This window comes from Protopterus annectens, chromosome 17.part0 (assembly GCF_019279795.1).
Source record: "Protopterus annectens isolate FY-2018-M chromosome 17.part0, PAN1.0, whole genome shotgun sequence".
NCBI lineage: Eukaryota > Metazoa > Chordata > Ceratodontiformes > Protopteridae > Protopterus > Protopterus annectens.
This window is the reverse complement of record NC_056751.1, coordinates 598,349,077-598,371,373: the sequence shown is the minus strand read 5'-3', so window position 1 is coordinate 598,371,373 and position 22,297 is coordinate 598,349,077. Positions and strand designations below refer to the sequence as shown.

At 45.7% G+C, this 22,297-nt stretch overlaps 1 protein-coding gene across 2 annotated transcripts in view; it reads right to left on the bottom strand.

The window, feature by feature from the left end:
• The window catches only part of ZBTB45 (zinc finger and BTB domain containing 45), a 451,816-nt gene that overhangs the window by 298,015 nt on the left and 131,504 nt on the right, over nucleotides 1-22,297 (bottom strand). The gene's annotated exons all lie outside the window — the stretch shown is intronic.

Below are 22,297 nucleotides of genomic sequence, written 5' to 3'. Positions count from 1 at the left end.
CACCCAAGAATGTAATCTGTTGACAGGGTACCCAGTTGTGATTTCTTTTTGTTTATGGTGTACCCCAGACAAGTTAGAACCATTTTTACAAGTGCCAGACAATTTATAACTATAACCTGGTTTTCTGCCCGAAATAGGCAATCGTCCAGGTATGGATATATTTGAGTATTTCTTTGCCTGCAAAATGCGATAACTGGAGCCAGGCACTCTGTGAATACCCTGGGCGCAATAGATAAACCAAAGGGCAGTGCAGAGAACTGATAATTCAAGTAACCTGCTTTGAAGCGTAGGCGTCTTCTGCAAGATTCCTTGATTGGGATGTGCAGGTATGCTTCTTTTAAATCTAGAGTTGCCAACCAGGCGTTTCTGCCTAGCATAGGAAGTAACTGAAGAGTCAGCATCTTGAATTTTGGAAACTCCAGAAAGGTTTAGAGTAGACCGGTCCAGGATTGGACGCCATGATTTGTCTTTTCTGGGTACCAGAAAAAGCCTGGAAAAGAAATCTTGTCCCTTTTCCTCTTCTGGCACCAGATGAACAGCCCCGGCACCAGTTGAACAGCCCCCATGCTTAAGAGAGAAAATACTTGTTTTTGAGTCTCTGCAGGTCTGACCACCCATTTGGTGTTGGCAACATGTGGAAATTAAGTGCATGTCTGGGACACTATTTAAAAAACATTTGTCCCGGTTTATGAGTTCCAGTTCTTTGCATGAAGAGCAATCTTTCCCCCAAAGGGGCGGTTAAAAGGTAAGTCCTTGGTAATTTTAAAAGAAAGTAATTGAAACTGTTTACTATAGGGGGGGGTGTCTTGTTAACTCCAGATTTGGAAGGCCCAATGCTTAGTTCTGAGAGTCCCCTGGGATTGAAACCTGGAGTTTTTGCTGTGTCTGAGTTTGGCTTGAGGATCTGGAAGGGGCTGGAAAGGACCAATTCTTAATAGGCAAGTGCCTACAAAATCTTGGAGGTTGCACTTGTTAGAAATCTTCATAGATTTAGCTTCATCTTCCATCTTTTTTAGAACTTCTTCAGCCTTCTTGCCAAACAGGCATTCCTGATTTAAAGGAGCATCCAACAATTTAGCTTTAGCATGATCAGGCAACGATTGCTCCTTGGGCCAAGCATGCCTTCTAAGCACAGACCCAGTAACAGCAGCCCCGCAGGAGGCCTCTAAAGAATCAAAACCACATTGTAAAGTATTTTTTCCAACTTGTTCAGCAGAATGCATTAAATCCTGTAAATCTTTATTTTCCAGAGTCAGGAATCAACATAACTTTGTTTAAGCAGTCCAACAATATGCTGTTGATATGAAATTGGCAGTTTAATGCTCTAATTGCCAGGGCTGCAGAAGTATAAACTTTTACCCCATCTACCAAGCACCCTGGAGTCTCCATCAGAAGGGGTAGGAGTTTCAGCAGTAGAAGCCTTAATGCCCTTGGGCCCCTGAGAAATGGTTTCTGGATCTGCAACAGGAATTTTGAAAAGGAACTTGTGGCACTCAGGAACCCTGTAGTATCAGTCAGGTTTACCAGGAGCCGGAGGCAAGGAATCTGATCCAAACTGGATTCTGAAAACACAACAATGTCTAGTACAGGAGGTATAGCCAAAGGCCTATGCTGAGGTAGAAACAGGAAATCCCCAAGCCTCTTGAATCAGAAAATTCCTGCTTTCCCAGGGGAAATGCTCTCAATGTAAAGTTTCCTCAAAAGAAAAATCCTCAGGAGGGGAAGCAGAGGGAATGGAATCCACTGCATCACAATCCTCATAAGTCGGTACCGGACAAACACAGGTCATTAGAAGAGTCAGAAGAAACAGAATCCTGATCAGAAAATTCATAATCAAGCTCAGCCCTACTCTTCTTGGGGGGGGGGGGGGGGGGGTTGACTACCCCTGATTGATTAGATCTTCGAACATTTTTATCATTTGTTTTTTAGGCATAGGGGCCTGAACATGTGGTCTGGGCATAGCTTTTTTTTTTTTTTTTTTTTTTAGACGCATGGATCGAAATTTAAGCCTTAGTAATGAAGGCGGTGTCAATTTAATATGCAAGTCTGTAGGCCTGAATACACCCTCAGAAGCCAGTGCCTGCACAGCGGCTCCGGATCAATCCAAGATAGAGACATCCGCGGGTTCCATAGGTGAAGCATCTCGCGGCATAACGGACTCTGAATGGGACTCAGTAGAGGCCTGCAAATCTGAAGTAGTGGGTATCAGTGGCTGCGAAAGCACCTTACTGAGTGCCGGTGAACTGGCGACTGGCTTAGAAGCGTCGGCAGTTTTGGACCTCGGCAGCCTGTCTTTACGTTTTTTTCAGAATCCCGGTAGTCGAATGGCTAATTTCTGGATAATTAAACAGAGAAAGTACAGTTTTGTACCTACCATAAACGTAGATGTTAGAGTGCGCATACAGCTGCAGTCATCACACTTGGGTTATCTGCTGTCAGGCGGGTCCTCAGTCTGCCTAATTCCAAAGTCTAGGTCCGGCGTCGGTTGTCGTCGCTTCTTCCCTGACGTCAGTGCGGCAGGGGTATAAGAGAGGCAGCCGACACCATTTTCTTCAGTTTTTCTTGCCCCAGATGTCAGGTGCCCCCAGAAAGGAAGGCAATACATGAAGTTATGCAAACATACATAAGTAGATAAATCAAAAGTACAGTTTTGTACCTACCATAAATGTAGATGTTAGAGTTCCAATACAGCTGCAGTCATAACAGATTGGTTCTCCTGCCGTCAGGTGGGTCCTCAGTCGGCCGAATTCCAAAGTCTAGGTCCGGCGTCGGTTGTAGTCGCTTCTTCCCTGACGTCAGTGCGCCAGGGGTATAAAAGAACCAGCCAACGCCATTTTCTTCAGAGTCTGAAAATACATTATCCAGGACATCCAAAACTGGAGGGATAGCCAAAGGTCTGTGTTGGGGTAACTTAAGGAAGGTACGGAGCCTTTTCCTAGAGTCAGAGAATTCCTGACCCTGCCACTTAAAATGTTCCCTCATGGAGTGGAGGACTTCACCGAAAGAAAAATCCTCAGGAGGAGAGGCAGAGGGAACAGATTCCTCAGCATCAGAGTCCTCATAGGCTTGGAAGGATTCTTCTTGGGTATCTGAATGCTCTGAATCCCCAGAGGCTTCATCTGAAGAGAGGTTGTCTGCCTGCTCAGTTCTAGGCCTTTTTTCTGCAGGTGGCTGAGAACCTCTGTCTGGATGGGGCTGAGACCCCCTGATAAGAGAGATTAGGTCTGCAGCAAAAGACATGATCTGTCTATCAGAAGGAGCCTGAGCGGTAGGCTTAGGATGGGCCTTGGCCTGGCTGGCAGCCTTAGCACGTGCAAAGGCCTCGATGGACATGGATACAGGAGGCCTAGCTGCCCCACGTGCAGGGGTGACCTTATCCACAGAAATGGTGCCGGGTAGATCAAGAACTTCGGCTTCTGGAGGAAAATCAACAACTGGCACCGGTGTAGTCTGAGACAGAGGAGCGTGTTAATGCAGTGTCGTCGGCCTGGAGCGGTTGAATAGCAGCTTCCGAAGGAACCGAAGCACTCACGGAGAGCTTAGGTGTAGAATCGGTGGAAGACGTGGGCCAAGGATGTCGGTCCCGGTCCTTACGTTTCTTGGTAGTTTGTGCTGTCGGTAATTCCGACGGCATGTTGTAAGCGAATGATTCGCCAAAAAAGTTTTCGGCAAATTCTGCCCGGCGCCTGAGTGCACTTATTAAAGCAAGCACAGGCAGCACAGGCCGAGATGTCGTGGTCTGGACCCAGGCAAGGGAGGCAGTAGGAATTGAAGTCCTTATGAGTTATTTGTTTACCACAAGACAGAAGTACAGTTTTGTACCTACCATAAATGTAGATGTCCAATAGATATGCAACTGCAGTCATAACATATGGGTTGTCTTGCCTCAGGCAGCCCTCGGTCGGCCGAATTCCAAAGTCTGGGTCCGGCGTCGGCTGGTGTCGCCTCCTCTCCGACTTCCCAACGGCTGGAGTATAAAGGCATCGGCCGACGCCATCTTCTTCAGTGTTTCTTGCCCCGGATGCCAGGTGCCCTCCTAGGAAGGCTAAATTTGGTAAATGGATAAAAATAATCCAAACATGCACAACAGTAATAAACAGATACACCATAGGAAATACCCCCAGCTAATGGGATAAGGGGTAGGGACCCAAAAAAAGGATACAGAGGGGTAGGAGGGTGGGAAAATCCGACTGCAGTTGCATATCTATCGGACATCTACATTTATGGTAGGTACAAAACTGTACTATGTCCTTCAAGAATGCAACTGCAGTCATAACATATGGGTTGAATACCATAGCCAAGCTGGGGGTGGATGGATCTATGATAAGGATGGTGTAGCTAAAATCCCCTGCAGGACTGCCGAAGCAAAGCCTGCTCGGGATCTGGAGTATAAAGGCAGGTTGTAGTGCTTGGTAAATGTATGCACGGAGCTCCATGTAGCAGCCTCTAGAATGCCCTTTGTTGCCACTCCTCTCAGGAAAGCTGTGGAAGTGGCTAAAGCTCTGGTGGAATGTGGCCGAATATTGGCAGGCACACCTTTTCCATGGAATGAATAGCAGAATCTGATGCAATGTCCAATCCATTTTGAAACTTTGTTCGGAGATTGCTTTTCCTTGTATTCCAGCAGCATAGGCTACAAACAGTTGGTCAGACTTTCTGGTGGCCTTAGTTCTGTCCAAGTAGTAACGTAGTTGTCAGTGTATGTCCAAAGTATGCAGTAGTTCCCCCCCCCCCCCCTGTTTTGAGGATTTGGGAAGAATGTAGGCAGGTGAATAGCTTGATTTAGAGACACCTTGGAAATAACTTTTGGCATGAATGTAGGATTTGTTCTTAGAGAAACTCTGTCTTGATGAAAAATGATGAAGGGAGGCACTGCCATGAGTGCCTGAATCTCCGAAACTCTTCTTGCAGATGTGACTGCCAATAAAAAGACAGTCTTCCATGAAAAATTGAATTTCTGAAGTTGCTGCTGGTTCAAATGGAGGAAGAGTAAATTTTTCCAACACATAATTGAGGTCCCATGCAGGAACTGGCCGTCTTCCAGGAGGTTTGATATTCTTTATTCCTCTTAGAAACTGTCGTAGCAAAGGATGTGAAAACACTGGAGGGTCACAGTTGTATCTTTCTGAGATTGCTGAGGCATGAATCTTTATTGAGGAGTATGAGAGTCCAGTATGAAATAGTTCTGCCAAGTATTCTAATATCTGAGGTATACTCGGTAATGTTGTGTCCTGACCCCTGATGGCATTCCAGATGCTGAATCTCTTCCACTTGGCCGAATAGGTTTTTCTGGTGGAAGGTCTGCGTGCTTCCAGCAAGATCTCTTGGACTGATTTGGAAAGAGCTAGGTGGAGAAATCATGGTAGCCTCCAGGCTGTCAGGTGTAATGTTTTCAGGTCTTGATGTATAGTCCTGTAATTGTGTTGTGTTAAGAGCAGGGGCCATAGGGTCGGAGGCCATGGTTTGGTCCGAGTTATGGTCAATAGCAATGGGTACCAGTGTTGCCTTGGCCAGTCTGGAGCTATCAAGATGCCTGTTGGTTGTTCTGCTTCGATCTTCAATATCACATTGGTCAGCAGAGGCAGAGGAGGGAATGCATAAATTTTCAGAGAACTCCAGCTGAAGGAGAGAGCATTCGTTTTCCAGGCTAGAGGATGGTGAGTCCTTGTGCAGAACTTTTCCAGGTGATGATTTAAGTGGGAAGCAAAGAGATCTATGTCCGGTCTTCCCCATGTCAGTCAGTTGAGAGAAAATGTGAGGGTGCAGCATCCATTCGTGTGGATCCATAAAATTTCTGCTCAGCTGGTCCGCCAGTACATTGTCCTTGCCTGGTACAAACTGGGATTGTAAATGTATCTTCAGGCTCAGAGATTTTTCCCAGAGAAGCATTGTTAGTCTGCAGAGGGGATAAGAATGGGTGCCCCCCCCCCTGCTTGTTTATGTACCACATGACAGTGGTGTTGTCTGTCCTCATTAGCAAATGCCCTTGTTGTAGTGATTTTTCGAAAGTTTCGATTGCATGCATCACTGCCAACATCTCCTTTTGGTTGATGTGCAGATGCCTTTCCTTTGGTGACCAAAAACCTTGAATGCATCTGCCCTCCATGTGCGCCCCCCCCCCCCCCCATCCATGGTCTGAGGCGTCTGTTGTAATCGTTTGGCCTGCTTGAGGTCTGTTGAAAGACATGCCTTTGTTCTGCTGACTGGCTTGAGCCCACCATAGGAATTCCTTTTGCAGACATAGAATAAGTGGGATTATGTCCTCTAGGCTTTGGTTGTGTTGAGACCATAAGTTTTTTTAAATACCATTGCAGCTTTCTCATATGAAGTCTTGCCAAAGGTATCAGAAGGATGCAAGATGCCATCAACCCCAGGGCCTGCAGGATTTTCCTTGCAGTCAGCTGGGAGAGTTTTGCTAGGCCGTTGAAGTACTTTGGTAAATGCTGCTGCTTTTCCTCTGTGAGGTAGGCCATTTGGTTTTCTGTGTCCAGTTTGGCTCCTAGGAAGATAATCTGTTGGGATGGCAGTAGTTTTGACTTTTGAATGTTGACTGTGTATCCCAAGGCCTGCAGTAGATGCATGACATAGTCCAAAGTTTCTTTTAAGGTTTGTTTGTTGTCTGCTTGTATGAGGCAGTCGTCCAGGTAGGGGTATATTTGAATCCCCTGCAGTCTGCAGTGTGCCACTACTGATGCCAGGCATTTCGTGAACACTCTGGGCGCAGTAGATAAGCCCAACGGCAATGCTGAGAATTGATAATGCTCTGTCCCTGCAAGAAATCTGAGGTATCTTCTGCAGCTTTGTCTGATTGGGACATGCAGGTATGCCTCCTTGAGGTCCAGAGTGACCAGCCAAGACCCCTTGCCCAGCATGGGAAGGAGTTGCTGCAATGTCAGCATTTTGAACTTTGGCACCATGAGAAAAGTGTTTAGAGTTGACAAGTCCAGTATGGGTCTCCATTTGTTTTCTTGGAACAAGGAACAGCCTTGAATAAAATCCCTGGCCTTGCTCCTGAGGAGGAACCCTTTCTATTGCTTTTATACTTAACAGCTTGGAAACTTGAGTGAGCGCCTCTGCCCTTTGATGATGTGGCAGGTTTGGCATGCCTTGTCTTATTGGTAATGTGTGGAAGTGGAATCTGTAACCTTTGTCTATCAAATCCAAAATCCAGTTCTCCTTGGTTAAGATATGCCAGTTTTGAGAGACTAAGGATAATTTTCCGCCCAAAGGTGCTTCTCTTTGAACCTTTGTAGGCGGTACGAAAGTCAAGTCATTGTGATTTTCCTTGTGGTGCAGCTGAACTGTCTGCGCCACTTTGATTTGGAGGTTGCAATTGGCGGCCCCTGTAAGATCCTCTGTATTGCCCTCTACCTCGGGCACGTCTGCTTTTTCCCCTTTGAAACTTGTCTGAGCCGGGGAAGGACCAATTCTTTGAGGGCCAGTTTCTGCTGAATCTGGGTGGCTGAACCTGAAGGAAATCCTTGACAGTCTGTACTGACTTTGCTTTTTCCTCTATGGATTTCAGTACATCTTGTACATTAGCACCAAACAGCTTCTGTTTTTCCAGAGGTGCATCAAGTAACTTTACTTTAACATGGTCAGGCAAAGACTGATCCTTTAACCAAGCATGTCTACGTATCACAGCCCCAGTCATAGCTGCCCTACATAAAGCTTCCAATGCATCATAACCACACTGAAGAAAATGGTTATTAACCTGCTGAGTGTTATGTATATGATCCTGCAATGCCTTTTTATCAATAGGCTCAGGAGAGGCTAACTTTCTGTAAATCATCCAGGAGAAAATCTTGGTACTGAAAAATGTGGAAAAGGCAGTTAAGTGACCTCATGGCTAGGGTAGTAGAGGTATATACTTTTTTACCCCATCTCTCCAGGGACCTTGCTTCTCTGTCTGCTGGCAGAGGGCTTTTGGCAGAGGAGGTAGCCACTCCCTTGGGGCCCTGTGAAATAGTTTCTAGATCCACAGAATGGGCCTTAAAAAGGTGCTTGTGAGTGTCAGGGACCAAATAATATCTGTCCGGCTTGACAGGAGCAGGAGGAAGATAATCAGGGTTAGCACTGGAGTCAGAGAAAACATCATCCAAAACATCCATAACAGGTGGAATAGCCAAAGGTCTGTGCTGGGGAAGTTTGAGGGAGGTACGAAGCCTTTTCCTGGAGTCAGAGAATTCCTGACCCTGCCATTGAAAATGTTCCCTCATGGAATGCAGGACTTCACCAAAAGAGAAATCCTCTGGAGGGGAGGCAGAGGGAATTGATTCCTCAGCATCAGAGTCCTCGTAGGCCTGGAAGGATTCTTCTTGGGTATCAGAATGCTCAGAATCCCCAGAGGCTTCATCCGAATAGAGGTAATCCGCCTGCTCAGTTCTAGGCCTTTTCTCTGCAGGTGGCTGAGAACCCCTGTCCGGATGAGGCTGAGTCCCCCTGATAAGGGAAATAAGATCTGCAGCCAGAGACATGATCTGCTTATCAGATGAAGGGGCCTGGGTAGCAGGCTTAGGATGGGCCTTGGCCTGACTAGCAACCTTAGCACGTGCAAAGGCCTTGATGGACATGGATACAGGGGGCCTAGCAGCCCCAAGTGCAGGCGTAACCTTGTCCACAGAGATGGTGTCTGGTAGATCCAGAACTTCGGTTTCCGGAGGAAAAAACAACCAGCACCGGAGAGATCCGAGACTGAAGGTCGTGTTAACGCTGTGTCGTAGGCCTGGAGCGGTGGATTTACCGCTTCTGAAGGGACCGGAGCACTAGCAGAGGGTTTAGGAGTAACATCGGTAGTGGACACGGGCCGAGGGTGTCGGTCCCGGTCCTTGCGTTTTTTAGCAGATTGGGTTGTCTGTAGATCCGACGGCATGATATACGCAAAAGATTCACCGAAAAAGTTCTCAGCGAATTCTGCCCGGCGCCTGAGAGTGCGCTTATTAAAGCGAGCACAGGCCGAGACGTCGTGGTCTGGGCCCAGGCAAGGAAGGCAGAGAGAATGGAAGTCCTTATGAGGTATTTGTTTACCACAAGACAAACAATTATTAACTTTCTCAATTTGTTCTGACATCGGCTGAGGCAAGAATAAATGTTCCCCAACGGGGTACTTAGCTTTTAGATGACTTCGGTACTGAAAACTCAGGAGCTGACCGACCGGCACTTGCTAACTGCTTCGGGCACCGCGCGGCAAGAAAGACTGAAGATGGCGTCGGCCAATGCCTTTATACTCCAGCTGTTGTGACGTCAGAGGAGGCAACACCAGCCGACGCCGGACCCAGACTTTGGAATTCGGCCGACCGAGGGCTGCCTGAGGCAGGACAACCCATATGTTATGACTGCAGTTGCATTCTTGAAGGACATCAACTAGTGTCTTGCATTAGTAAATCCAGTCAGTGGGGGAGCTTGTGGTAACTACCACTGGCCAGTTTCAAATAAAAAAAAAAATGAACTACTTCCTACTCCAAAAGGAAGTAACCACCATCTTTAGGGAATCATTATGAACCTGTAGAAGAACCTTGTATATCAGTGGAAAGGGTGGAAAAGCATAAACAAACATTTCCATCCATGGGAATGAGGAAGCATTTGTTTTTAGAACTGCTGGCAAGGAATCCTGGAGCAAAACTTGTCTGTTCAGATAGGAGGCAAAAAATATCTACTGGATATGTTCCCCACAGTTGAAACAGTTCTTGGAAGACCCTTGGGTGAGGTTTCCATTCATGAGGGTCTGTCCTGGTCAGCTTGTCTGGTACTATGCTTTGCACTGCTGGAATGTATGGTGCCTGAATAGTCAAAACCGAGAAGAGGTGCTACCTCCCAGGCTAGCACTGCAATTCAGCAAAGGAGGCAGAGATCAAGTACTCACCTCCCTCACAGTTTACTTACCACACTGTGGTAGTGTCTGAAAACTTGTAGAGGTCTAAGAAATCAGGATTGATTTATGGCTTTCAAAGCATTTACTACTGCCATAATCTGCTATTTATGTGCTTTTATCTATCCATTTTTTTCTAAAGACCTTGCATGTTCAGCTCATCCAAACAGCTCCCCATGCCATGTCAGAAGCATCTGTTAAGACAGACTGAAGAGGGAGGGGGAATGGCAGACTGATTGACAAAACTGCTTTACCCACCACATGTCCTCCCCCTCCTTATAACCCTCAGAACTGGGATCTGAAGATAAAAAGGTGCAGATAGTCTGTCCTGACTGACCTGAGGAACTAAACAATTTCTCATGTGAAGTCTGGCCAGGGTAAACAGACACCATGCACCCTAGAATCCAGAGTAATTTCCTTACAGATACCTTGTCTGGAGGAAAAAAAAAGGCGCTTCCCAATCTAACATCTCAGGAAAGCTATTCTGTGGACAGGAATAAGATAAGATTTTGTAAGCTCACAAACTCAAAAGATGAACATTTTTCCAAGGATGCCAGACAACAGAAAAAGTCTGCAAATATAAGGCAATCAAATATGGAAAGATGTGAATGCCCTGAAGTCTGCAATTACTACAACCAAACACTTTGCAAACACTCCTGGAAAAGTAGATAGTCCAAAGGGCAGAAATTAATTGTTAATGTAAACCTAGGAGTTTGCAACTCAAAGCTAGTCCAAAAAGATGGTTTTGAGCTTTAAAAAACAATGTCTGGGGACTCTGTCCCATAGGTTGAATCCAGAAAGAAGACAACTTTGTATACTAAAGTTATGTATTTACTATCATGATAGATCAGTGTGGTCTCTTCAGTTTGGTTCAACTTTCCTTCCCACTTTTTTTGGTGAGCGTTTTGACAGTGGGATGACCAAGTCGGGGAGATCTTCTCAATCTCTCCTGTTTTGTGGTCTTTCATATTTTTGCCCATTCAGTTTGAGTATTCTCATTTTGAGGAAGCATGGGGCAAACTCTATTTGAGGTAGTCCTGAGGAGCGAGAGATCATGGTTAGAGAAGGTGAAGATCAACGGGCTGAAGTCTTGGATCCAAGTCTGATCCAATAACCCCAACCACACAGACTGGTCTTCCATAACTTTCATAGACTTTAATTACTTGTATATTTTATAGTATTTGTGTTGGGGGTAGGAATTGGTGCTTTTGGGAACCTTCTTTGTTTTCTTAAAGCTCAAAACCATCTTTGGGAGTTAAGTCTCCTGGAAGGATATTGTGCAATACAGTGGAAACAAAGAAGCCCTGGACCTAGACAGAAAGTACAGTTTTGTACCTACCATAAATGTAGATGTCCGATAGGTATGCATCTGCAGTCATAACATATGGGTTGCCCTGCCTCAGGCAGCCCTTCGGTCGGCCGGATTCCAAAGTCTGGGTCTGGCCTCGGCTGATGTCGCACTTTCCCCGGCGTCTGGGGTATAAAAGCATCAGCAGACATCATTTTCCTCAGTTTTTCTTGCCCCAGATGCCAGGTGCCCTCTAGGAAGGCTAAATTTGGATAAATGCTGAAAAGTTCCAAACATTTGCAAATTATATACATGTATAAACAAACAAATACACCATAATAGATTCCCCCAGCTAGCTGAAAGAGGGGTAAGCACCCTAGGAATACCACAGAGGGGAAGGAGGGTGGGTAATCCTGACTGCAGATGCATACCTATCGGACATCTACATTTATGGTAGGTACAAAACTGTACTATGTCCTTCAAGGACGCATCTGCAGTCATAACATATGGGTAGAATACCATAGCCAATCTGGGGGAGGAGGTACTAAGAGAAGGATGGTGTAGTTAAGATCCCCTGCAGTACTGCAGTTGCAAACCCTGCTCGGGATCTGGAGTAAAGGTAGATTGTAATGCTTGGCAAATGTATGCACAGAGCTCCAAGTAGCAGCTTCTAAAATGTCCTTGGTAGCCACCCCACGTAGGAAAGCTGTAGTGGTGGCTGTGGCCCTTGCGGAGTGAGGCCTGATATTTTCAGGAACCGTCTTTCCATGAAAGGAGTAACAAAAGCAAATGCAATTTCCTATCCATTTTGAAATTGTCTGTTTGAAAATTGCTCTTCCTTGCACCCCAGTTGCATATGCTACAAAAAGTTGGTCAGTTTTTCTGCTAGTTTTCATTCTGTCCAAATAGCGTAGTTGTCTGTGTATATCCAAGGTGTGCAAAAGTTTTTCCCCCTTGTTCTGTGGGTTAGGGAAGAACGTAGGCAAGTGAATAGCTTGGTTCAAGGATACCCTAGATACCACCTTTGGCATGAAAGTAGGGTTGGTTCTTAGTGACACTCTATCCTGGTGAAAAATAAGAAAAGGCTGCACTGCCATTAATGCCTGTAACTCAGATACTCTTCTTGCTGAAGTGATTGCCAGAAGGAATACAGTTTTCCAAGATAAAAACTGTAGGTCTGCTGATGCTGCTGGTTCAAAAGGAGGTAGTGTCAGTTTTTCCAACACAAAATTGAGATCCCATGCAGGTAGAGGGGGGCTTCTTGGAGGTTTAACATTTTTGATCCCTCTCAAAAATCGTCTGAGAAGAGGGTGTGAGAAGATAGGTGGATCCATATTGTATTCTGCTGAAATTGCTGAAGCATGAATATTAATGGAAGAATAAGACAGGCCATTGTAGAACAGTTCTGCTAAGTATTCTAGGATGTGTGCTAGGTTTGCCACTGTGACATCTGTGCCCTTTGATGTGCTCCAAATGAGAAATCTCTTCCATTTAGCTCAGTCTTCCTTGTGGAAGGTCTGCGAGCCTCCAGGATAATGTCCTTCACCCTCTGAGATAGAACAGTTTGGTTTGGTTTTAAGGGATTTTCCAGGCAGTTAGCTGCAATGTTTTCAAGTTGGGATGCAGGGTCTTGAAATTGTTCTGCGTTAGAAGAGGCCATAGGGGAAGAGGCCATGAATTTGCCTGAGACATGCTTCTCAATAGTGGGTACCAGTGTTGTCTTAGCCAGTCCGGAGCTATTAGTATCACTTCTGGTTGTTCCTCCCTGATCTTCAGTAGAACCTTGTACATCAATGGGAGAGGTGGAAAGTCATATACTGTTAGGGCATTCCAGCTGAAAGAGAGTCCACCCTCCATGCTTGTGGGTGGTATGTCCTTGAGCAGAATGTCTTCAGTTGGTGGTTGAGTGGGGAGGCGAACAGATCTATCTCTGGCATTCCCCATGTCTTTGTTATGAGTTTGAAGATGTCTGGATGCAGCATCCACTCGTGTGCATCCATGGTAGTTCTGCTTAAGCAGTCTGCTAGTGTATTTTCTTTTCCTGGTACGAATTTGGCCTGCAGCTGGATATTGAGATTCAGGCATAGGTTCCACAGATTCATAGCCATCCGGCAGAGGGTAGGAATGTGTGCCTCCCTGTTTGTTTATGTACCACATGACCGTGGTGTTGTCTGTCCTTATTAACAGATGTCCTTGCTGGAGGAAGGGTCTGAATGCCTCGATTGCATGCCTCACTGCCAGCATTTCCTTTTGGTTTATGTGCATGCTTAGCTGCCCTTGAGGCCATAGGCCTTGGATCCGTTTGTCCTCCATGTGTGCTCCCCATCCTCGGTCTGAGGCGTCCGTGGTGATGGTTTGCCTTGTTTTTGGTTTGTTGAAAGGCAACCCTCTGTTGGACTGGCAGGCCTAAGCCCACCACAGGAATTCCTTTTGAAGGCATGGAATGATTGGTATCATGGTTTCTAGACTGACTGTTGAGACCATACATTCCTTAGGTACCATTATAATTTCCTCATATGCACAACCATTGTAATTTCCTCATATGCACAACCATTGTAATTTCCTCATATGCAACCTGACATGTGGAATTAAAATTATGCAGGATGCCATGTAACCCAGGGCCTGCAGGACTTTCCTTGCAGTAAGCTGAGTTTGTCTTGTCAGAATCATGAAGTAATCTGGAAGTTGTTTTTGTTTTTCTTCTGTGAGAAAAGCCATCTGGGTGATTGTGTCCAGATCCGCACCCAAAAAGGTTATCCTTTGGGATGGTACTAGTCTTGACTTTTGGATGTTGACTGTGTATCCCAAGATCTGTAGCAAGTGTATGGCATAGGCCAAGTCCTTCAACAATTTTTTCTTGTTGTCCGCTTGTATTAGGCAGTCGTCCAGGTATGGATAAATTTGAATTCTCTGAAGTCTGCAGTGTGCAATTACTGATGCCAGGCATTTCGTGAATACTCTGGGCACAGTAGATAAGCCAAAGGGCAATGCTGAGAATTGATAATGCTCTGATCCTGCAAGAAATCTGAGGTGTCTTCTGCAATCTGGTTGGATAGGGACGTGCAGGTATGCCTCCTTGAGATCTGAGTCACCAGCCAAGACTCCTTGCCCAACATGGGAAGAAGTCGCTGTAGGGTCAGCATTTTGAATTTTGGCACAATGAGATAAGTGTTCAGTGTGGACAAGTCGAGAATAGGCCTCCATTGGTTTTCTTTTCTTGGTACAAGGAATAGTCTGGAGTAAAATCCTTGGCCTTGTTCTGTACATGGTACCCTTTCTATAGCTTTCATCTGAAGTAAATTGCTGATTTGTCTTAAAGCCTCTGCCTTCTGGTTTGGTGGAAGGTTTGGCATTCCGCTTCTTTTTGGCAAAGTGTGGAAGTGAAACCTGTATCCTTTGTCTATTTGCAGTGTCCATGTATCCTTTGTAATGCAATGCCAGTTTTTTGAGAATAAAGCCAGCTTTCTGCCCAAGGGTGCTTCCAGTTGATCCCTGGTAGGCGGAATCAGAATCAAGTCATTGGGTCTGTCCTGTAGTAGTGGTTGTAGTTGTAGCTGTTGTACTACTCCTCTGGTTGGCAGGCTGCCACTGACTGCCTCTGTAGGGGCCCTTCGATTGACCTCTGCCTCTAGGGCGCCTGTTCCTGCCTCTGTGCTCTGGAGGAGTCTGGAAAGGACCAATTCTTTGTAGGCCAGTTTCTGCTGAACCTCGGAGGTTGAACTTGCAGGAAATCTTTAACTGTTTGCACAGATTTTGCTTTTTCTTCAACCTTTAGAATCTCCTGTGCAGGGGAGCCAAATAAATTTTGTTTCTCCATTGGAGCATCGAGGAGTTTAGCCTTGACGGTCCGACAAAGATTGCTCCTTCAGCCAGGCATGCCTACGAATAACTGCCCCAGTCATAGCTTTTCTAAATGAAGCCTCCAGTGCATCATAGCCACATTTTAAAAAATGATTACTAACCTGTTGTGAGTTGTGTACCAAATCCTGAAGGGATTTACGGTCTAAGGGGTCAGAAGAAGAAAGTTTCTTATTCAGCTGATCTAACAAAAATTCTTGGTACTGTATCATATGGAATTGACAGTTTAATGCCCTGGCAGAAAGAGTAGCAGATGTATAAACCTTTTTTCCCCATCTCTCTAATGCTCTAGACTCTCTTTCAGAGGGTAGGGATCTTTAGCAGTAGCGGCTGCAACCCCTTTAGGGCCCTGAGAAATAGTTTCTGGGTCTGCAGCATGGGCTTTATACAGGTGGAAGTGAGAATCCAGGACCCTGTAATATCCGTCAGGTTTGGCAGGGGCCAGAGGAAGAGAATCAGGTGCTGTACTGACATCATTGTACACATCAATTACAGTTAGAACAGGAGGTATAGCTAAGGGCCTATGCTGAGGCAAATGCAAAAAGGTCCTTAATCTTTTTCTAGAATCAGAGAAATCTTGACCTTGCCATTGAAAGTGCTCTCTCATGGAGTGTAAAGTCTCCCCAAAGGAAAATTCTTCAGGAGGGGAGGCAGAGGGGATAGATTCCTCTGCATCTGAATCCTCATAAGGTGAGTAGGCCCCTTCCTGGTGGTCTGACAAATCAGATCCATCCGTGGAGTAATCTGAGGAGTGAGGTTCAGAGGGGGCAATCCTGGGCCTTTTGTCTGGAGGAGGTTGGGAGGCCCTGTCTGGGTGAGGTTGGGAACCCCTAATTAAGGAGATAAGGTCCTCAGCAAGACTGAGGATCTGTGAACTAGAGGAAGGCCTCTGGGATGTAGATTTGGCCGGCAAAGCTTTTGAAAGTTTGGCAGCTTTAGCCCTGGTGAAGGCCTTAATAGGACATAGAAGCTGGGGGCCTAGCTGCCCCACGTGCAGGGGTAGAAATGTCCAAAAGTATGGTGGACAATTCCTGAACACTAGCTTCGGAAGGGAGTTCTGAAGCAGACTCAGCCGGGGCCTCTCTGGCCTCGGTGGTCGGAAGTATGATTTCGGTAGTAGGAATCGCCGTGGACTCTGTTTCGGCCAAAACAGAGATGCTCGCGGTAGGCCTAGCCGTGGTTTCAGCCGAAACCGCGGGCCGCGAGTGTCTGTCCTTTTCCTTGCGTTTTCTGACCATATGCGAAGTCGGAGTCTCAGACGGCATTTTATAAGCAAAAGCGGCTCCAAAAAATTTCTCTGCAAACTCCGACCGACGTCTAAGAGTTCGTCGGTTGAAGGAGGCACAGGCTAAACAAGCTGATACGTCGTGGTCTGGGCCTAAGCAAGGAAGGCAGTAAGAATGGAAATCCTTATGAGGTATTTGTTTCCCACAAGTTAAACAATTTACTTTGTTTGACATCGGCTGAGGCAAGAAAGAGTCCCCAACGGGGTACTTAGCTTTTTTCGAAGTCTTCGGTAGCTGAAATCTCTGGATCTGACCGACCGGCACTTGCGAACAGCTTCTGCTTCGGGCACCGCGTGGCAAGAAAGACTGAGGAAAATGGCGTCGGCTGATGCTTTTATACCCCAGACGCCCTGACGTCGGGGGAAGTGCGACATCAGCCGAGGCCAGACCCAGACTTTGGAATCCGGCCGACCGAAGGGCTGCCTAAGGCAGGACAACCCATATGTTATGACTGCAGATGCATCCTTGAAGGACATCAGTTTGTAGTACGAAACAAAGGTGCGAGGACTCGCAAAGGTAGCAGCTGCACAAATGCTGTCCAGAGTTCTGTAGAAAAAGGGCTTTCCTTTCAAACTATATCCAAAAGAAATCCAATCCAACAGTCACCTGGAGAGAAAAACCTTATGCCAAACTATACTTTCTGAAAAGGAGACAAACTGCTGTTTTAATGTTCTGAATGACTGTTCTATCCAAATAAAACCTCAACGGTCTGAATATCAAGACAATGCAGCAGATATTCCCCTTTCGTAGGACAACTCAGGAAAAACCACAGGTGAAGGAGTGGTTCAAATTATTCTCTGTAGTAACCTTCAGAAAAATTGAGGGACCCGTGTGCAGGGACCCAGTCTATCAAAAATCAGTTATAGAGAAGAGAGCTGACAACTGTAACCACTATCAAGAAAAAAAAAAAAAAAAAAAAAAAAAAAAAGATTTCCAAGTTAAGTGAACCACAGTAAAAGGCTCAAAGGGAGGAGATGACAACACCTGAAGCTTTAAAGGGCAAATCCTACAGAGGGACAGGGTCCCTGACTGGTGGGCATAGAGGTAACAATGAGGAAAGCCATGGAAATTTTAAGAGCCACAAAAGGAATACTATCCCTACCAATGTGGAAATTGGAAATGCCTGTCAAATGCATCTCAATAGTAGAATAACTACAGTCCAAGTGAAACAATCCATCAGGAAGTCAAAAAACATCTCTATGGGGGCCGAAGGATCCAACCCCCTAGAGCTAAGCTCAACAAAACTGTTTCCACTTACTACCATATACTACCACAGACAGCTTCTGAGATTAAGACAAGACATGCACCACTCTTATCAAGAAACTTGGGATTTCAGGCCATCAAGGGAACTGAAGCAACCATGTGGTCAACTTAAGGGTCTGAAGTTTGGGCAGGTCCAGGCCTCCCAGGGGAGAGATCAGATTCGTAATTGACTTAAAGACCAAAGAAGGGTACTTCAGGTGCAATTCCCCTTCCTTTTGCCTCTTCTGATGGGGCCAAAAGGGGGCAATGAGGATGACCGTCACTCTGCAATGGGCTGCCTTGCGAAGAAAAGTGATCAGTTATTTGACATTTGATAACCGGGAAAGTCCACTGGGTCAGAAACCCATGGTTACAAATTGTGAAATACATAGAAGATAATACTGAATTTTGATACAGACTGACATTACAATTTTGTGCAGACACACATTACAGCTAGAAATAAAAACACTGGTCATAAAATATTTGTACAAGATAAGTTGGGGGTAGGAGTGAAGAACAGGAGGCTAAGCATACAGAACAGCATCCCTGGGTGACTGACCAAGGCATATTGGCTGCTGCACTTGGTGTTGTAAGCAGATGTTAACAGATCACAACATGGAGTCCTGCAGTGCCAAAAAATTCAAGCAGTTGCTCTCATTCAGGGATCACTCGTGTGGAAGACTGTTTAAAAAGTCTGCTAATGTACTGTATCCCCTCAGGGTGCGTGTTACAACCAGAACACAGAGTTGAAACCGCCCACTGCGAAACTCTTATGGTCTACCGACAAACAGGGTATGAATGCGCCCCCCTCTTGTTTACTCCAAATACCACACATGTCATTCTGACATGAAACCCTGGGGGACAATGTCCCATAAAGTCTGCAATACAAGGACCACCACCCTCAGACAAGATATTGATAGGACTGGTCTAGTCATCAGACCAGATTCCTTGGACTGTCCTCCCTTTGAGACCATCACCCACCCTAGAAGACAGGCATTCTTGGCATCATGCACAAAGGAGGGGAGACAGCAAACTGTCACCAGGTACACACCAAGGCAGACTTCAACCACCTTGATCTGCTTTCGACAGACCTCAGTCAATGCAACTGGGAACCCCATAGGGTGTGTCAGAAGACTATTACAATGCCAGTGTCCACTATGGAGCCCTCATGCAGTACCCTGCAAGGGGGAACCAAACAAATGGCACCTGAAAACCAGACGAGCTGGGGGTTTTGGGTACAATAGTAAATAAAGCAAATTCTCACAGGGTCTACACTTGAGACTGGTAACCTTGCAATTTGAGAAACTGTGTCCAACTGGCAAACTATAAACTCCATGGACTGCACAGGAAGACTGGATTTCTGGGAGTTTACTAGGATTAACAAGGAGCCACACACCTGGAGTAATGTGTCCCTGGCTCTGATCAATGATGCCCTAGTGGAGGTAGGAGCCAATAGTCCAGGTACGGAAAGGCCTGAAACACCTGCAGCCTTAGCTAGGCTGCCACTACTGCCATACACTTGGTTAACATGAGGTGGGGGCAGTGGTGAGCCCAGAAGTCAGTGCTCGGAACTGATGACTGGCTTCTAGCTGGAAGTGTAGAGACCTTCTGATCACCTTGTAATCTTTATATGATGGCAGGCATCCTTTAAGTCGATAGAGAGCATCCAGTCATCTTGCCCCAAGACGGGTAGAATGGTCTGCACCATGACCATCTGGAATTTGGCCTGTATGACTCCTCTTCCTCAAATCCAAAACTGGCCTGAGGTCCACATTCTTCTTTAGAACCAAAACGAATATGGAATTGACCTTGCATCCACAATGGTCTGGTGGGACATTATGTTTTGAATTTAAATTGGAATATCTAAAAGTGGAACTAAACAGCCTCGGGATATGACAACGCCCAAGGGTCTGAGACGGTCTTCCAAGCTTTCGAGTGCACAGCCAAGTGACCCCTGACTGCCTTCAGACACTGACAGCCAAACAACCTTTCAAGGCTGCTGAAAGGGCTTCCTGGAGAAACCTCCATGAAACCCCCTGATTTTGTGGACCAGCCCTGCAACCTGGATGGCATCCACTGTGGTTACCCCATCTGCCGGTGGGGGTGGTCACCTTCAGAAGCAGCTTTCTGGAATGAATGCTGTGCTTTGTTAAAAATAAAAAAGTTAAGTCTTACCATAACGTTCCATCTGCATCTTAATCACTGATGGTTTTAGTTTCTCTCCTCTGAAACGAGCTGGCCTTATACCAAGCTCACACCAGCTACAAAAACTCTCTCGAGCTAAGCTTTTACCCACAGTACCCCTCTTCCTGTTACCGCAGATAGAGTTTGCTCTTTATCAGTAAAGCAGAGGCAGTTTCTGTGCAAGTGCCCTAACCAAAGCCACCCCCAGGAGCCTTAGGAGAAGGGAGGGTGAGACGCTATGAATCAACACAGACGGAACGTTATGGTAAGACATAACTTCTTTATCAAGACAGTTAATCTTCATTCATTACTAATGGGACAGAGTCCCAAGCTACCTTGTGTCCCTTGGGTGGCCCTTATGGAAGAACATTCCAGAGTACCATTGTGCCGAAGGAAGCTCTCCCTCTAGAGACCAGATCCAACTTGTAATGGGTCGTAAAGGTATGAGGATTAGCCCATGTTGCTGCTGCACAAATATCCAGAGAAGCGCTCGAATGGAATGCCACTGAGGTGGCCATAGATCGAGCGAGTATGTTCTGTGGTATAGGTTTTTTCATGATAAATGAAAAGTATGCAATCTCGGAGCCATTTAGAAATGGTCACTTTAGCATTAGACTTACCCATTTTAAGGTCAGAAAAGGAAATTAATAGTTAGTCTGACTAGTGTACAGTTTTAGTTCTATCCAGATAGAATCAACCGTTTACATCTAATCATAGCTCTCAACCTTCCATGTCCAAAATGAGGAACACTAGCCCTCAATGTGGGACTGGGAAAAATGTGGAACACATACTAATGGCTTACTAACTTCAAGTAGGAAGGTCATAGGATGGTTAAAATATGCTGGTTTTACTTATAAAGAAGATCTTTTAATGAATTAATGTGTTTCATTTCTATTTACAATGCATTTCACTTAAAAAAAATTCCTAACACTGAATGTGTTAGAGTCTTTCAATGTGGAACTTGGAACAAGAACTTTAAGACCCCAAATGAGGTACGTTCCTCGTAATGAGGTACACTTGAGAGGTATGCATCTAATGAATGCACACAATATTCTCCATTATTAGTAAGATTTGGGAAAGACTGGAAGGTCAATAGTCTGATTAATGGAGAAATCAGAAATTACTTTAGGGAAAAAGGGTTTGTCCGGACTGATACTCTGTCCTTGTGGAAGGTTAAATATGCACGTTTCATGCATAGAGCTCAGAAAATCGCCTAGCTGACATGATGGCCACTAGAAAAGTACAGTTTTGTACCTACCATAAATGTAGATGTTCGAGTGTTCACACTGCTGCAGTCATTACACACGGGTTATCCTGCCATCAGGCGGTCCCGCAGTCGGCCAGAGTTCCAAAGTCTTGGTCCGGTGTCTGTTGCTGTCGCTTCTTCCCCGACGTCACTGCGCCAGGGGTGTACAAACTGCATCAGACGCAATTTTCTTCTGTTTTTCTTGCCCCAGATGTCATGTGCCCCCAATAGGTAGGCAATACATATTGCCAATAAAAATATACATGTAAAATGAAAATACCTTCAGTTACAAGCAAATACACCACAAAGGTTGTATAGGATAGAAAGGTATAGATAAGTCCAGCTAGTTCAGAGGGGATAGAGGGAGGGTAACCTGGAATGCAGCAGTGTGAACACTAACATCTACATTTATGGTAGGTACAAAACTGTACTATGTTCATCGTGTTGCACTGCTGCAGTCATTACACTTGGGTAGAATCCCAAAGCTAAGGCTGGGTGGCTAAGAGTTAGGATTGGCTATGAGGCCCTGCAAAACTGCAGTGGCAAATCCTGCTCCGGATTTAGAGTAGAAGCAGGTGGTAATGCTTGGTAAGTGTGCAGTGAACTCAAGTTGCAGCCTCCAAAACTTCCTTGGTAGGTACTCCTCTGAGAAAGGCTGAAGTGGCTGTTGCCTTGGTAGAATATGGCCTAATGGTATTTGGGACTAATTTTCCATTCTGTGTGTAGCAGTAACGAATACAGTGTCCTATCCGTTTGGATGTAGTCTGCTTTGAGACAGCCTTGCCCTGTGATCCTGCAGCATATGCTACAAACAGTTGCTCATTTTTCCTGAAAGCTTTTTTGTCCAAGTAGAAGCGTAGCTGCCTGTGTATGTCCAAAGAATGCAGAAGTTTCTCCCCTTTATTCTGGGGGTTTGGATAAAAAGTTGGCAAATGGATGGTTTGGTTAAGAGCCACACTAGATATCACCTTTGGCATAAAGGTAGGGTTTGTCCTTAAAGAAACCCTGTCCTGACGAAAAATTGTAAAAAAAGGTTCCACTGCCATTAATGCCTGTAGCTCTGAGACTCTTCGTGCTGAAGTTACTGCCAGGAGCAGAGCTGTTTTCCATGCTAATTTTAGATCGGCTGTACTGGCTGGTTCAAAAGGTGGGTCAGTTTTTCCAAAACGAAATTGAGATTCCAAGTTGGTGTTGGTGCTCTCCGGGGCGGTCTTATGTTTTTAGCCCCTCTGAGGTACTGCTTTAGCAAGGGATGAGAGAATAAAGGAGGATCCGTGTTGTAATGTGCTGAAATGGCAAAGGTGTGTATCTTAATTGATAAGAAG